At 37.6% G+C, this 15000-nt stretch overlaps 4 non-coding genes across 4 annotated transcripts; 2 read left to right on the top strand and 2 right to left on the bottom strand.

Annotated features, from left to right (window-relative positions):
- Positions 1 to 1474: 1474 nt before the first annotated feature.
- Trnae-uuc lies at positions 1475 to 1546 on the bottom strand. The gene has a single exon. It is a non-coding gene; the product is annotated as a tRNA-Glu (tRNA).
- A 2481-nt stretch (positions 1547 to 4027) lies between these two features.
- Positions 4028 to 4099, top strand: Trnae-cuc. Its single transcript has one exon. It is a non-coding gene; the product is annotated as a tRNA-Glu (tRNA).
- A 7408-nt stretch (positions 4100 to 11507) lies between these two features.
- Trnae-cuc lies at positions 11508 to 11579 on the bottom strand. Its single transcript has one exon. It is a non-coding gene; the product is annotated as a tRNA-Glu (tRNA).
- A 2801-nt stretch (positions 11580 to 14380) lies between these two features.
- On the top strand, positions 14381 to 14452 carry Trnae-cuc. Its single transcript has one exon. It is a non-coding gene; the product is annotated as a tRNA-Glu (tRNA).
- The last annotated feature ends 548 nt before the right edge of the window (positions 14453 to 15000 follow it).

Here is a 15000-nt window from a genome sequence, read left to right on the forward strand (position 1 = left end):
TAGAAGAAGTATTCATTGGTGTAGAGGTTTGTCAGGAGAAAATAAAAGTTGAGTGGAATCCCCCAGGCTCCTTCTCAACTCGCAGTCTCCAACTAATTAGGAGGAACTATCTCTGCCGCTTTTAAAACAGTTACACTGTAATACGCCAGACATATTATTTGGTGAAACCAGTAATCAGTAGAACTGAAGGTGTTTTCACCAGATATCCACTGCCCTGCTGCCGACAGTTTCACCGCAACCCTGGTATAGGGAGCTAATAGGGTGCTATCCTTGTTCAAGGGAACCCTAGGGTGCAGTTTATTGTCTTACCCAGGACATATATGTGTGTATATATATATATATATATATATATATATATATATATATATATATATATATATATATATATACACATATATATATATATATATATATATATATATATATATATATATATATATATATATATCATATATGCGTATGTGTTTTTTGCATAGATACAAATGCAGAAATGTACACTTAACCTGCTAACAAACCCTTTTTCTGTCGTCAGCGAGACAGATAATCAGATGTACATCCTCCTAGCTTTTAATACTTTTTTTTCCCTTTCCTCACAGTAGAAACTTTCTTATAAACAAGCTAACTAATTTCAACCTGAACAGGGTGTACGCACCGTAGGGAGTCTCTCTGTTATATTACTGTAAATAGGAGGACTGAATACTTAAATATAAAGCCTTTGATCTATCTACCATTTCCTCTAAAAGGAAAAAGCTTTCTGTAATCAAGCTTTCCATATTATTGCGTCATTGTTTTCTCTGATATATAAAAAAAAATCCACGCAATATTAGATAAAAAGAACAGAAATATTTTGTTCAAATAACAATTGTTTCCCATTTAATTGCAGTAACGTCACAGATGTAGCACGATTATTTGGGGGAAAAAATACGAAAAAGGCACTTTTTGTGAAAAACAAATTAAAGTTGCTTCTCTCGCATTAGTTCATCAAAGTCTTTGATGGAGCGCCGTTATAACCTAAAAGGCATTATATCCAAGCAGGAAACTAATTAACTACATTAAAAATAATGGTTCTGCACAAAAAGGTTTATCATTTAACTTTTTCATTTTTTTTTTCCATGAGGATATTAGTACACAGTATTTATTCATACACAAGCATAGGCACATGCATCTAGAGAGTACGTTTATATGTGTATGCGCGCGCGCGTATGTGTAATTAGGACTGTATTTATATGTACACTTATACGTGTATGTGTTATATATATAATGCGTGCGTGCGTGCGTGCGTGCGTGCGTGCGTGCATACGTGTGTGTATGTGTGTGCGTGCGTGCGTGCGTGCGTGCGAGCATGCGAGCGTGGGTGCGTGCGTGCGAGCGTGCGTGCGTGCGAGCGTGCGTGCGTTCGTGCTTGCGTTTGAATGTTTATGACAGTGTCTTGCTTCATAACAAACTAGGCTCATCTCATGTTTACTAAAAACTCTTCCCATGCCGGGAATCGAACCCGGGCCTCCTGGGTGAAAGCCAGGTATCCTAGCCACTAGACCACATGGGATAAGGAATTTAGCAATGCTGCATTGTATAATATTTAAATTCAATCATTTTTCTTGTTTTATATGTCTGATTGTGTTGATTGTGTCCATGTAAGTCTTGCGGTTAAGTGCACCGATATTCCGTGAGGGGGTTGAGTTGATCCCAAGAGATAATTTATTTTTGAAAAAAAGGAAAAAAAAATGATTTCAAGATACGCCTAAATATAAAGAAAGGACGTGAATTTACTAGGAACTGCTAGTGTTTTTTTTTTTTTTTTTTTTTTTTTTTTTTTTTTTTTTTTTTTTTTTTTTTTTTTTTTTCAACATGTCACTGAAGAACGAATCTATACCGAATAATAGATGTTTGAGATGGAAGGAAGAACTGATTATTTTATCTGAAAGGTCACGGTATTATTAGGCCTATATGTAATGCTGCTATATAAAATACTCCCAGATTGATTGCCTTATGCACCTGGCATATTGTTCCCTGACACGAAATTACGAAAGATTGATGAAATATTTTCATTGTCTCTATTTAGGCCATCAGTAATGTTCGAGAGCCCTAGGCAGTGTGTACTGAGGTCAAGTTTGTTATATATATATATATATATATATAATCAATCTTTACTCCCATACCTAAAAAAGGTGACGCACTCCAATGCAACAATAATAGGACAATTGCCTTAATAAGTCACAGCAGCAAAATTTTGTTGAAAATTATTGCTGAAAGAATGAAGTTGAAGTTAAGAGAGGAAATTGCAGACGAACAAGCAGGTTTTCGCCCTGGAAAAGGTACCAGAAACCAGATTCTAAATTTAAAATTGATCATAGAGAAAAACAGAGAACATCAAAAAGACCTATACCTGTGTTTCATCGATTATGTGAAAGCTTTTGATACTGTTGATCACGATATCCTCTGGAATAACATGTACGATATGAAGTTTCCAAAACACATCATCCAATTAATAAAAGCCTTGTATGACCAACAACAAGCAGCTGTAAGAACCACTTATGGGTTAACAGAATGGTTCGAAGTCAAACAAGGAGTACGACAGGGTTGCATTCTGTCTCCGCACCTCTTTAATATATATTCTGAAACAATTATGAGAGGTGCTCTAGAGAATTTTGAAGGAACTGTGGATGTTGGAGGATACAAAATATCAAATCTGAGGTACGCCGATGATATAGTTTTGATTGCCAGCAGTATCACTGAACTACAACAACTACTAGATAAAGTTAGAGAAGCAAGCGAAAAGGCTGGCTTATTTCTTAATGCCAAGAAAACTAAGATCATGAAGATTCAAAGATAACCGGCAATGAACAATGATGAACATGTTACAATCAATGGAATGATTGTGGAAAATGTGAAAGAGTTCACTTATCTTGGAGCTGTTTTAACTAATACATATGATGATTCACCGGAGATAAAAAGAAGAATTACCATTGCCAAAAGCGCCACAGTTGCTCTCAATAACATCTGGAAAGACCGAAGCATTACCTTACGGACAAAGCTGAGGTTATTGAACTCATTAGTTTTCCCAATTGCATCATATGGTTCTGAGTGTTGGGTGTTGAAGTAGATAGACAAGAAAAAGATCAATAGTTTTGAAATGTGGTGTTACAGACGAGTACTGCGTATTAGCTGGACAGAGAAGAAGACGAATGATGAAGTGCTGAGAAAAATAAATTGTAAAGACCGACTTTTGGACATCTTGAACAAGAGGAAATTAAAGTTTATTGGTCATGTAATGAGAAGTAAAAGTATTGAGAAAAACTTGCTGACAGGGATGGTGATAGGAAACAGAGGAAGAGGCAAACCAAAGACAAGACTGAGCGACAATATCAAAGATATTTGCGGGCTGTCGATGGTATAAGTGGAAAGAAAAGCGTAAGATCGAGTTTAGTGGCGAAGGATGGTGGAGAGGTCCACGGCTGCTCAAGCATGAGCATACCGTTATTGATTGATATATATATATATATATATATATATATATATATATATATATATATATCGGTGTGGACTACGTGTTTAGTACAAATTATATTATGTTACATGTGGGTGTTCTTGTGACCTCGTGTATCCTGTACAACTATATAGTCGACTATAAGTTTTTAACGTTTGACGTGCCTTCTGTTCTATGATTTGCCCAGGCTCTGTCTTGCTTGAATCTCATGGTTCATAAATGCAGGTTTGGCATGAGCGGTTACGGTGTAAGACTGCATATTTCACATTACTATAAGTTTATACTTCCCCTTGCTGCCGGGATTAATTTTGTCAAATGTGGTAGGTCAGCCATTAATCAATCTGCTAGAAATTGATCGTACTCATTACAGGCAACGCACCAGAATCAGCAATGCGACCGCAACGATCGGCGACGCGGACCCTTGTGTAGGGTGTACCTCTCCTAGCACTGTTTTATATTGTACCGTTGTTATAAATTCACCAAGCGATTTAGATAACAAATAAACAAGAAATAACATTTCATTATAAGCACCGTTAATTATCCCGTGTGGTCTAGTGGCTAGGATACGCGGCTCTCACCCGCGAGGCCCGGGTTCGATTCCCGGCACGGGAAACTTTTCTGGACTTCATAGTAAATGGGCATTGAACTAATATTCGTGCAAATCCGTACAGTGCATACCGTGAGCTAATGCTTCCCTAGACGTTTTATCAATACACTGTAATATTAAGCGTGAAGTAAAACTTTTGGAATATATCAGGGAAGCAGAGTAAACCATATTTTCCCACAATTTTTACAAAATATACATATGTTCCCTTAACTTTTTCCTCAAAACACTGAAGGGAAATAATGTTTTAATCTCATATTTTAAAATGAGGAGGTTTGTTAACAGATATGAATAGATAATACATTAATTTGGGGATTAATTTTAGCCTGTAAATAATTACTCATGAAGCTAAAATTAATATTTGTTATTTGACTGGTAATGTTTCTTAACGGTATACAGGAAAAATATAACCTTTCTTCCAGACAAAATATTGCAAGTGGTGAAAAAAAAAAAAAAAAAAAAAAAAAAAAAAAAAAAAAAAAAAAAAAAAAAATATATATATATATATATATATATATATATATATATATATATATATATATATATATATATATATATATATTCTGAGGTACGCCGATGATATAGTTTTGATTGCCAGCAGTATCACTGAACTACAACAACTACTAGATAAAGTTAGAGAAGCAAGCGAAAAGGCTGGCTTATTTCTTAATGCCAAGAAAACTAAGATCATGAAGATTCAAAGATAACCGGCAATGAACAATGATGAACATGTTACAATCAATGGAATGATTGTGGAAAATGTGAAAGAGTTCACTTATCTTGGAGCTGTTTTAACTAATACATATGATGATTCACCGGAGATAAAAAGAAGAATTACCATTGCCAAAAGCGCCACAGTTGCTCTCAATAACATCTGGAAAGACCGAAGCATTACCTTACGGACAAAGCTGAGGTTATTGAACTCATTAGTTTTCCCAATTGCATCATATGGTTCTGAGTGTTGGGTGTTGAAGTAGATAGACAAGAAAAAGATCAATAGTTTTGAAATGTGGTGTTACAGACGAGTACTGCGTATTAGCTGGACAGAGAAGAAGACGAATGATGAAGTGCTGAGGGAAGTAAATTGTAAAGACCGACTTTTGGACATCTTGAACAAGAGGAAATTAAAGTTTATTGGTCATGTAATGAGAAGTAAAAGTATTGAGAAAAACTTGCTGACAGGGATGGTGATAGGAAACAGAGGAAGAGGCAAACCAAAGACAAGACTGAGCGACAATATCAAAGATATTTGCGGGCTGTCGATGGTATAAGTGGAAAGAAAAGCGTAAGATCGAGTTTAGTGGCGAAGGATGGTGGAGAGGTCCACGGCTGCTCAAGCATGAGCATACCGTTATTGATTTGATATATATATATATAATATATATATGGGGCCGCGGTGGCCGAATGGTTAGAGCGTCGGACTCAAGACTGTCACGACGGCAATCTGAGTTCGAGGGTTCGAGTCACCGACCGCCGCGTTGTTTCCCTTAGGCAAGGAACTTCACCTCGATTGCCTGCCTAGCCACTGGGGGACCAAGTCAGCCCAAGTCAGTGCCGGGTAAATAGAGATGGTGACTCGGAAAAAAAAAAAAAAAAAAAAAAAAAAAAAAAAAAAAAAACACCGTGCGGAAGGCAATGGCAAAACCACCGCTCTAAATTGCCAAGAAAAATCATGGAAGCATATGATCGTCAAGGCCGCGGTGGTCGAATGGTTAGAACGTCGGACTCAAGACTGTCACGACGGCAATCTGACTTCGAGGGTTCGAGTCACCGACCGCCACGTTGTTTCCCTTGGGCAAGGAACTTCACCTCGATTGCCTGCCTAGCCACTGAGTGGCTAAGCCAGCTCAAGCATGCTTACCGTTAAATGAGATGATTGTAATAATAATAAAATAATATATATAATAACATGGATCTCGTGGGTGAATGGGTGACTCGACTAGTACGTGACTGAATTGAGTATCGATGTGTGACGGGGTCAGACTGACCTCCGTTGTGTAGATAGTATATTATATTGCTGTATTGTATATGTTTGTACAGTTTGTGTGTGGTGCTGTGTGTGGTGTGTGTATGTGTGTGTGTGTGTGTGTGTGTACGTGTGACGTGTGTGTGTACGTGTGTGGTGTCGTGTGTGTGTGTGATGTGTTGTGTGTACGTGTGTGTGTGTGTAGTGTGTGTGGTGTGTGTACGTGTGTGTGTTGTGTGTGTACGTGTGTTGTGTGTGGTGTAGTGTGTGTGTATGTGTGTGTACGTGTGTGTGTGTGTGTGTGTGTGTGTGTGTACGTGTGTGTGTGTGTGTGTGTGTGTATGTATCGTGGTGTACGTGTGTGTGTGTGTGTGTGTGTGTGTGTGTATGTGTTGCGTGTGTGTGTACGTGTGTGTGTGTGTGTATGTACGTGTCTGTGTGTGTGTGTGTGTACGTGTGTGTGTGTGTGTATGTGTACGTGTGTGTGGTGTGTGTTGGTACGTGTCTGTGTGTGTGTGTGTGTACGTGTGTGTGTGTGTGTACGTGGTGTGTGTGTGTGTGTGTGTGCGTGTGTGTGTGTGTACGTGTGTGTGTGTGTACGTGTGTGTGTGTGTGTGTGTGTGAGTGTGTGTGTGTGTGTGTGTGTACGTGTGTGTGTGTGTGTGTGTGTACATACTTACATACATACATACATACATACATACATACATACATACATACATATATATATTAACACTCAAGCTCAGAACGATCATGAATGATCAAATTTTATACCTAGCATTATAAAAAAAAAAAAAAAAAAAAAAATCTACCCTGCTGTTTCCAGTTCACGGAAGATAAATTTCTTGACTCCCATCTCCATCACTTCCTTCTATTTAAATACCAGTACTTCCTTCAGAAGCAGCATTTTGCAGCATATCTGAAGAAGGCATGAAATCTCTTAAAGGGGAGAGACAGGCAAAATTTTGGAACAAAGTGATGATGGGATTTCCATGGCGTCGGTTAGGACAGTAATCCAATAACACTTTAGCAAAATTTGGAAATAATCTAAGCGCCCTAAGTACCTTTGCATGAGTTTTTAATGAACGTGATTTGATCCTCATAGCTAAGGTGCGACCACCGCGTTGCACTCTCCCTCGCTGGAATGCCTTTAGAAACAAAGAAATTGCGTCATTCTGTTCATAGAAGTGGTGGTGTCACGCAATAAGCATAGATTCTCTCAGATGACATTGCATTGCATTGCACGATGCTAGGATCAAGAAATTTATGGAGAAGAAAGATAGAAATAGATAGGTAGGTGTGTGTAGGTGTGTTTGTATATCTATATGATATTTGTAATATATAATATACTGATATATGTTAATATATATACACATATATATATATACATTCATATATGTTTAATATACATAGATTGCATATATTTATATATATAACATTCATATATATAGATATAGATATATACATAAATATCTATCTATGCACATACACACACATACTCTCTCTCTCTCTCTCTCTCTCTCTCTCTCTCTCTCTCTCTCTCTCTCTCTCTCTCTCTCTCTCTCTCTCTCTCTCTCTCTCTCGCTCGCTCGCTCGCTCGCTCGCTCTTTCTCTCTCTCTCTAATATACATATTCATAGGCTACTCATTATGCATCTCTTTTTATCAACAGAGGGGACACATCCGGCAACGTCCAGTGCCAACATTAGAAGCAAAGAGTAACACTGACTTTTTTATTGGCTTGCGTAATACTAGAACAGCTTTGAAGTTCTACTGAAACTTATAATCAGTAAATAGTGGTCCATGTCTGTCGAAGAAGGAGTTACCCCAAGGACTGTACAACAATTTTTTGTTGTTTTTGATATAGTGGACAAGGTACATTTATACTCTGTACTTTTAATGTCAGTGATATGTGAGTGTCCAAAAAGATATCTGCGTATTACATTCTGAAGCAAGAAAGTTATTGGCCAATAGGTGAGAAATATTAGATGATACATCGATGGTACTCATATACCAGTCAAGGCCCGAATTGCTTACAGTCCAAGTTAGAACTACGAAACAGCGATTTCATGGCTCTGCCCATGAATATAAAAAAATATCGATCTCGATTTGAAAATTATATCAGATCCGCCGTCTTTACACCCCCCCCCCCTTCCCCCCGCCCGATGTTCACCGGCTTGAAGGTTAAACGCTTATGTTCGTATCATACAGAAACGCAGAACAGCTGACAGCACAGCAAATCAGATATGGCTACAGACATCCAAGCACAAGGATTATTAGTGAAAATACCTTTTGTAAATTGAGTTTCTCGGGTGCTGATGTTGATCGAATGACCTCCATTATAATTGGCTGTTGTATCCTTGTGTATACAAACAGAACTCTCACAACTAGGACAAGAGGTTTTATACAGAGGTTTCAAGTTGAGGAGCTCGATGAACCTGGAATTATTCACAGGAGACGTCCAGCAGCTAAACGTTTTATTATCGTTTTGTCATTGTTTATAGTAAATATTTTACGCTAGTGCTGCTTTTAGGTAGAGATCGATTTACAGGGAAGGTTTCATCGGCCTGTCGTTTCAACTGACGTTTAGCGCTTATTATGAAACTGTGTATTATAATGAGGTGTGTGTGTGTGTGTGTGTGTGTGTGTGTGTGTGTGTGTGTGTGTGTGTGTGTGTGTGTGTGTGTGTGTGTGTGTGTGTGTGTGTGTGTGTGTGTGTCATATATTGTGTAGTTTGTTTTATGTACAAATGTAGATGGCAAGTTTTGTGTTGTTTATTTGACAAATGCATTCATAAAGGTTACAAGTTTCTTTGTATGAAGTAATGTTTTTAATTTCCTGTTATCTTATCACTTATCACTTTTTTATACTAATTTGTGTTTTTCCTGTTGAACACAAATACAATACAAAGAGATAGGTAGGGAAGTAGTGCATTATTTTATTTTCATGTTTGTTTGAGTTTATGGGGAAAACACGATTCTAATCGGTCTTTTGCATACTTTTATCTAGCGAAATAACGTGTACATTAAAAATGCAACCCACAAAGAAAGTAAATAGTAGTTTAATGCAAGTGATAATTATTTTCTATGTTTACATCAAAAGAGAATGTTTACGTCACAACATAAACATACACTCACACACACGCATTCGCACACACACACACACACACACACACACACACACACACACACACACACACACACACACACACACACACACACACACACACATGCACACACACACACATAAACACACGGATCTTTTATGATTCCTAAATATATATAAAAAATCATAAAATATTTATACGGCATCATAAAGTATGCTCCATTAACACTACTATTTAATAATCCTTATTACCATAACCAGAAGTATAATTACATCACAGACCTCTCTTGGCAACCTATGAACAGCGAGTAACCAAAAACTTTTTATGATGTTGAACTGTGTTGTGGAAACTGAACAAATTTGCCTCTCTCGAAGTTGTTCATTATTATGCCGTCAAAACTGTTTCAGAACGCTTTTCGTAAGGAGTACGTGATTTGTAATGACGATTTCATAAATTCATTGTATGTTTGTGGCATCCTCCTTTAGCGTCTCTCTCTCTCTCTCTCTCTCTCTCTCTCTCTCTCTCTCTCTCTCTCTCTCTCTCTCTCTCTCTCTCTCTCTCTCTCTCTCTCTCTCTCTCTCTCTCTCTCTCTTATCTATCTATCATCTATCCATCTATCTTCTATCTATCTATCTATCTTCTATCTATTTATCTATCTATCTATCTATCTATCTATCTGTCTATCTCTTCTCTCTCTCTCTTCTCTCTCTCTTCTCTCTCTCTCTCTCTCTATCTCTCTCTTCCTCTCTCTCTCTCTCTCTTTTATATATAATATATATATATATATATATATATATATATATATATATATATATATCCTAAAATCGTATCTACTAAGGTAAGGGCAAAAAACATGCGAGTTAAGCCCATGTAGACAAATAAGAAACGATTCCTGCGATCATTTGGTTCATTGCACTTATAAAATACTTGCATAAAAGTTTGCTTTTCTTGTGCTTCTTCGAGGAAATGTATCCCCGAAAAAACAGGCCGTGTATCACCATTACAGAAAATACTCCAAAATACGCAAAAGCAGTCAGTCTACACTAATAACTACTGCCATAAACGGAAGGAAATCTTACGTCACCACAGCGGTAGTTGAAGGTACCCGGACTGCATAGTGGATAATTGCATAGGAAGGGGACGCGGGGGAAGTGGCACTGAGGGCGGTGCCTTTTTAGATCTTGTCCTTTCTTGATCCCCTCCCCCCCCTCCCCCACCCCCATCTCCTTCTGCACCTGCTCTAGTATGGATAAAAGTATAGGGAATGTCGATAAGGCTCGAGCTTCCAATTTCTAAAGAACGTACCATTATCTACAGGAAAAATCCGGTTCACTTTTCTTTTGCAAGATTACGCTTAATTAGAAGATCTATATAGCGATTTGTCACCCATAGTTGATCGTCTATGCAAATGAGCACCGGAAAGGTCTTTGAAATGTTTTAATGCTCGTCAAGACTACACTTCATTGTCGATTTTTATTGTTATTCATTCAATGTTTTTTGTTATTGATTTTATAAACATTGTTCTTACAATCATTACTATTACTACAAAGTTTATATTTATTGGTATTTTTGGCTATCAAGTTTTGTTTTATTGTTATTATTAACATTATCACCAGTAATCTCATCATCAGTATCCTTTATATTCTTATCTTTAGCTTCCTTATTCATGTCATATTTTTTGTTGCCATTATTTATTTGTAGCAATAATATCAATGGCATAGCATTTGTGCCAAAACTTGTGAATAATATCCCTTGGAAGCCTCTTTTCGTGTGATTTTTTGTATATAAAAAAGTAGCTTTTTAACATAGAAATTAAATCTTTACTGGTTATAAAGATATACTGATCTAGGGTTATATGAACGTGTTATGTTGAAAACTTCAAACCCAGCAACCGTTGATGTTAATAAATATGATAGTGGTCATAACGAAGTCAGTAGTAATTGCATTATTATGATAATTACACTGATATTGGCAAATAATAAGGTTAATAAGATATGATATCATAAGGTAAGAAAGAACACTGATGTATATGTGTAGCTGCCTGCTCTTTTATTTGTCTATGAAATTTTCGGTCTGCGTGTATGTATACAGCGTCTCATATATATATATATATATATATATATATATATATATATATATATATATATATATATATATATATATATATATACTTACCTTACCAACGTTGCCTCCGTCCCACTCCCTAAATCGGTCTCTCGGTCCCCCTTAACTCCTGTGGACGAGCACTATGCCCTTTTATTGGGTGAAAGTGCCTGGCAGTGACTGCGGCATACTTTTCATTATGGGCGATCAGTTAATAGGTGGAAGGCTCCCCGAAGAAAACTTTCCCGTGCCGGGAATCGAACCCGGGCCTCGCGGGTGAGAGCCGCGTATCCTAGCCACTAGACCACACGGGATGGTCTCTTAATAAATATTAACAAGTATTAAGTGGCTATTGCATTTAGCATAAATTATCGCCACTGATAATTTAGTACATGGTGGTTATATCACAAACATAGAGTAATTCTGGACTGTTTACACGCGCATGTTTGAGATTACGGGGGTCAATCGTGAGAGGCAATACCACAATTAGGCCTTCATAAGCATACTTTCTTCTTAATTGTACTTACTCTGTACACTTTGTTGTGGTATAATGAACTCGGATCTGTTCCATTCTCATGTCAATTATAATTGAGAGACAAGTATTTATGAAAAACGGTGATCCACTTTTTTAAACTGGTGTTGTTTTTTCATGTAGCTTTGAACTCTGAAACATGCCGGTGTGGCGAAGTCGACCGCCCTTCAGGGTACGGACTACCAGGACGGAAAATGAAATGTTGAATCTGGTGGATCTGCAAGTTCTTAGTCTTCGCATTTTTCTTGTTGACAGGCTAGAATTAAAGAAGAGGAGACTGACTGTCCTGAGACACTCTGGAACCCAGCTAAGGACGGCGTGTGTGAGCTACATTTTTTGCCGCGGATTTTTTCCAAGAGACCTTCAGGAAAACAGAGACAACGCAAGATTTTGAAAACTGACGCTGCACCTTTCGTCTCCAACTGTAATCCAAAGTGAGTTCATTTTTCAGCAAGCCTTCTATTTCCTGAATATTCTATGTGGGATTTGAACTTCCTTTTCAATGCTCTCACTTCGCTATTCATCATCATGCGATTGTACATTTCTGTTACACTGGTAATGTTATTCTATGTATTATCACTGCTTCTACAATAATGCGAACAGTATTAGCTTTGATAATATGTTTTTCATTTTTCTATATGTTACTTAATTCCTCTGTAGCAGTATTGTCCAACCTGGGGTCCACGTATTCCTTGGGGGAAGGTGCACCGACCCATTTGGTCTCAGGGCAACGCATTGTGTTGTTCAAAACTTTTAAATCGTGCATTTTCATCATCGTCCTCGGGCAACCTTATTAAGGGGGGGGGGGGGTTATTTCTCAAGTTGATCGATCACTTCACGAATGTGGCCCTTTAGATCTGCGGGAATGGCGTCATTAAGAATGGTGGTTACACGAATGTACAATTTATGTCATATTACCACAGTGCGGCGTTTCTTAACCCTTTACGGCCCTAACGCCTCTATAGTCAGGTCTGTGTAGTCTGTCACCCCTTAATGCTGGGTAACATCTGATTACTAGAAGGATAAAGGAAACTGAAGTGAAGTGCTGCTTCAGTTCCCATCATTGTTGATAAAAGGAATAAGAAAACCTGAGAAAAAGAGAGAGTGAGGACAAGCTCAAATATACACAACTTGGTAATCAGCTGGAAGTTTTACCGCCATGTATTCAGCACTTCCCTGTAGCCTCAGGTTAATTAAGAGACGCTGCTATAAAGCTATGGAATATATTCCGGTTAACAGTGCAGTACAATGTACCTCGAGTTATTGTCATTTTAGTCCTTGGGCATCGCTTTTTCTTGTCTCTTTGGTTCAAATGATAAAAAATAAATGCATCGTTCACATGTCATCACTTTAGTGGATAAAACTATTTCTAGTCAACATTTCATGAATGTAGTATTTCCAAGTCGTTAAAGTAATGCAGGAAAAATATGTTTTATATGGCATAGGTCTCAATTCGCCCCAAACTAGTCTTGCAGTGGCACATTTAATTTGTTACGGTGCCCCTGCCAGAGGGATTCACAGATTTGTTCCAAGGGAAGACAAGGAATTTCACGTCACGTGAATAACAAGAACACATAACAATAAAAAAAAAAAAAAGGAAATGAAGGAGTGGAAATGAGAATACCAACACGGACTACTTGTAAATACATTTTCGAATGTTCTGAACCGTATTCATGTTGACAAAAGTAGACAAGGTATGAATAAGAATGAATACCTTCACAGTACAAGAAATACATGAATGTTTTATAGTGTTGCGGTATTTTTCATCCAGTACACAAGACCGTTTATTGGCCAGCATCCACACCACGCGCGTTTTTACTATAATCTGCATCGTCTTCCCTATTATTAGTTTTCATCAGCCATAAGGATACGTGGCGGGCTAAAGGGGGATGCAGAGGGTACAACTGGCGAAAATAGTAGGACAGTCTGATCTGTAGTGTTTATTAACGTTTTCTCTCATATATAATAATGCTGGTGGTTTTGTTTCCCCAGATACGTAGCCTCGTAAACTATGTTTTTTTTTATGTTTCCAGTGTGTATCGTAGATAATGAAGTAATGTATTGATATGTGGAAATAGTACATTGATATGGTCATGGTACTGAAAAAAATAATAGTGGGTTTCAAAGGACAAATAATACGAATTTTTTAAAATTGTACCTGATAATCTTCAGACCGTTTAAAACATATATTAAACTGTTCCTCACGATATACATGTCAGTAATTGGCTGAAGTTATCATCATCCTTTCAGAGAACTTTACAAGAGACATAATTTCAGCTGAACGAATTCTTCAGCACTGCCAGGCCTAAGGAGACCGTTGGGCAAACCACATCCGCGACATCTTTGTTAGCCGCATGTTCATTTTCTTTAATGCTATATACGATACACACACCCATATGCATACATATATAATAGATATATAAACTGTATCTATCTATATTTTATATATAGACACATTCATATACATTCATATATGCGTGCGTGCCTGCATGCATGCTTGCATGCATATATACATGCATATAAAAACGTATACATACATTCATACATATACATATATGCATTATTCATTCCTAATTATGTATGTCCCGTGTGGTCTAGTGGCTAGGATACGCGGCTCTCACCCGCGAGGCCCGGGTTCGATTCCCGGCACGGGAATGTTTTCGAAGCATAGTTACATGTTAACAGTTGACTGCTAATGATAAATAAATGAATCAACTGTAACCATAGACTATTGTTTCCCAAGGTAATACGAAGCAGTGATGCTACGTTACAGTGGAAAGAACATCCCAGGATGCAAGAGTATCTACAAAAAATAACAACAGAGTCGAAAGCAGGAATCAAAGCTTAGGAGAACTAAAATATTCGTGGGTTGAACCTACGGGAGAGCTGGAACTTTTGGGAGCTTTGGTATGTTTATTGTTTACCTGGTTACCCGGCAGAAATTATCTTGAAGTTATCTTTCTACTTCCTTAATATTTCAGTTCAGATGTTGGCTTGGATATCTTATTTTCCATTTTTTGATATATGAAAGTACGAAAATAAAAAAGATTCACTAGACATGACTCCTAAATATTAATCTAAAGAAATTGGCGGTAACTAAGTCAGCAGGAGTCAAACAGCCCCGGGACCGGACACTCAAAAACAGTTTACAATACTGTATCTCACATCGGAGCCATTACGGTGTCGTAAGGCCTCCGAAGGCC

Source organism: Penaeus monodon, chromosome 36 (genome assembly GCF_015228065.2).
Source record: "Penaeus monodon isolate SGIC_2016 chromosome 36, NSTDA_Pmon_1, whole genome shotgun sequence".
Taxonomy (NCBI): Eukaryota; Metazoa; Arthropoda; class Malacostraca; order Decapoda; family Penaeidae; genus Penaeus; species Penaeus monodon.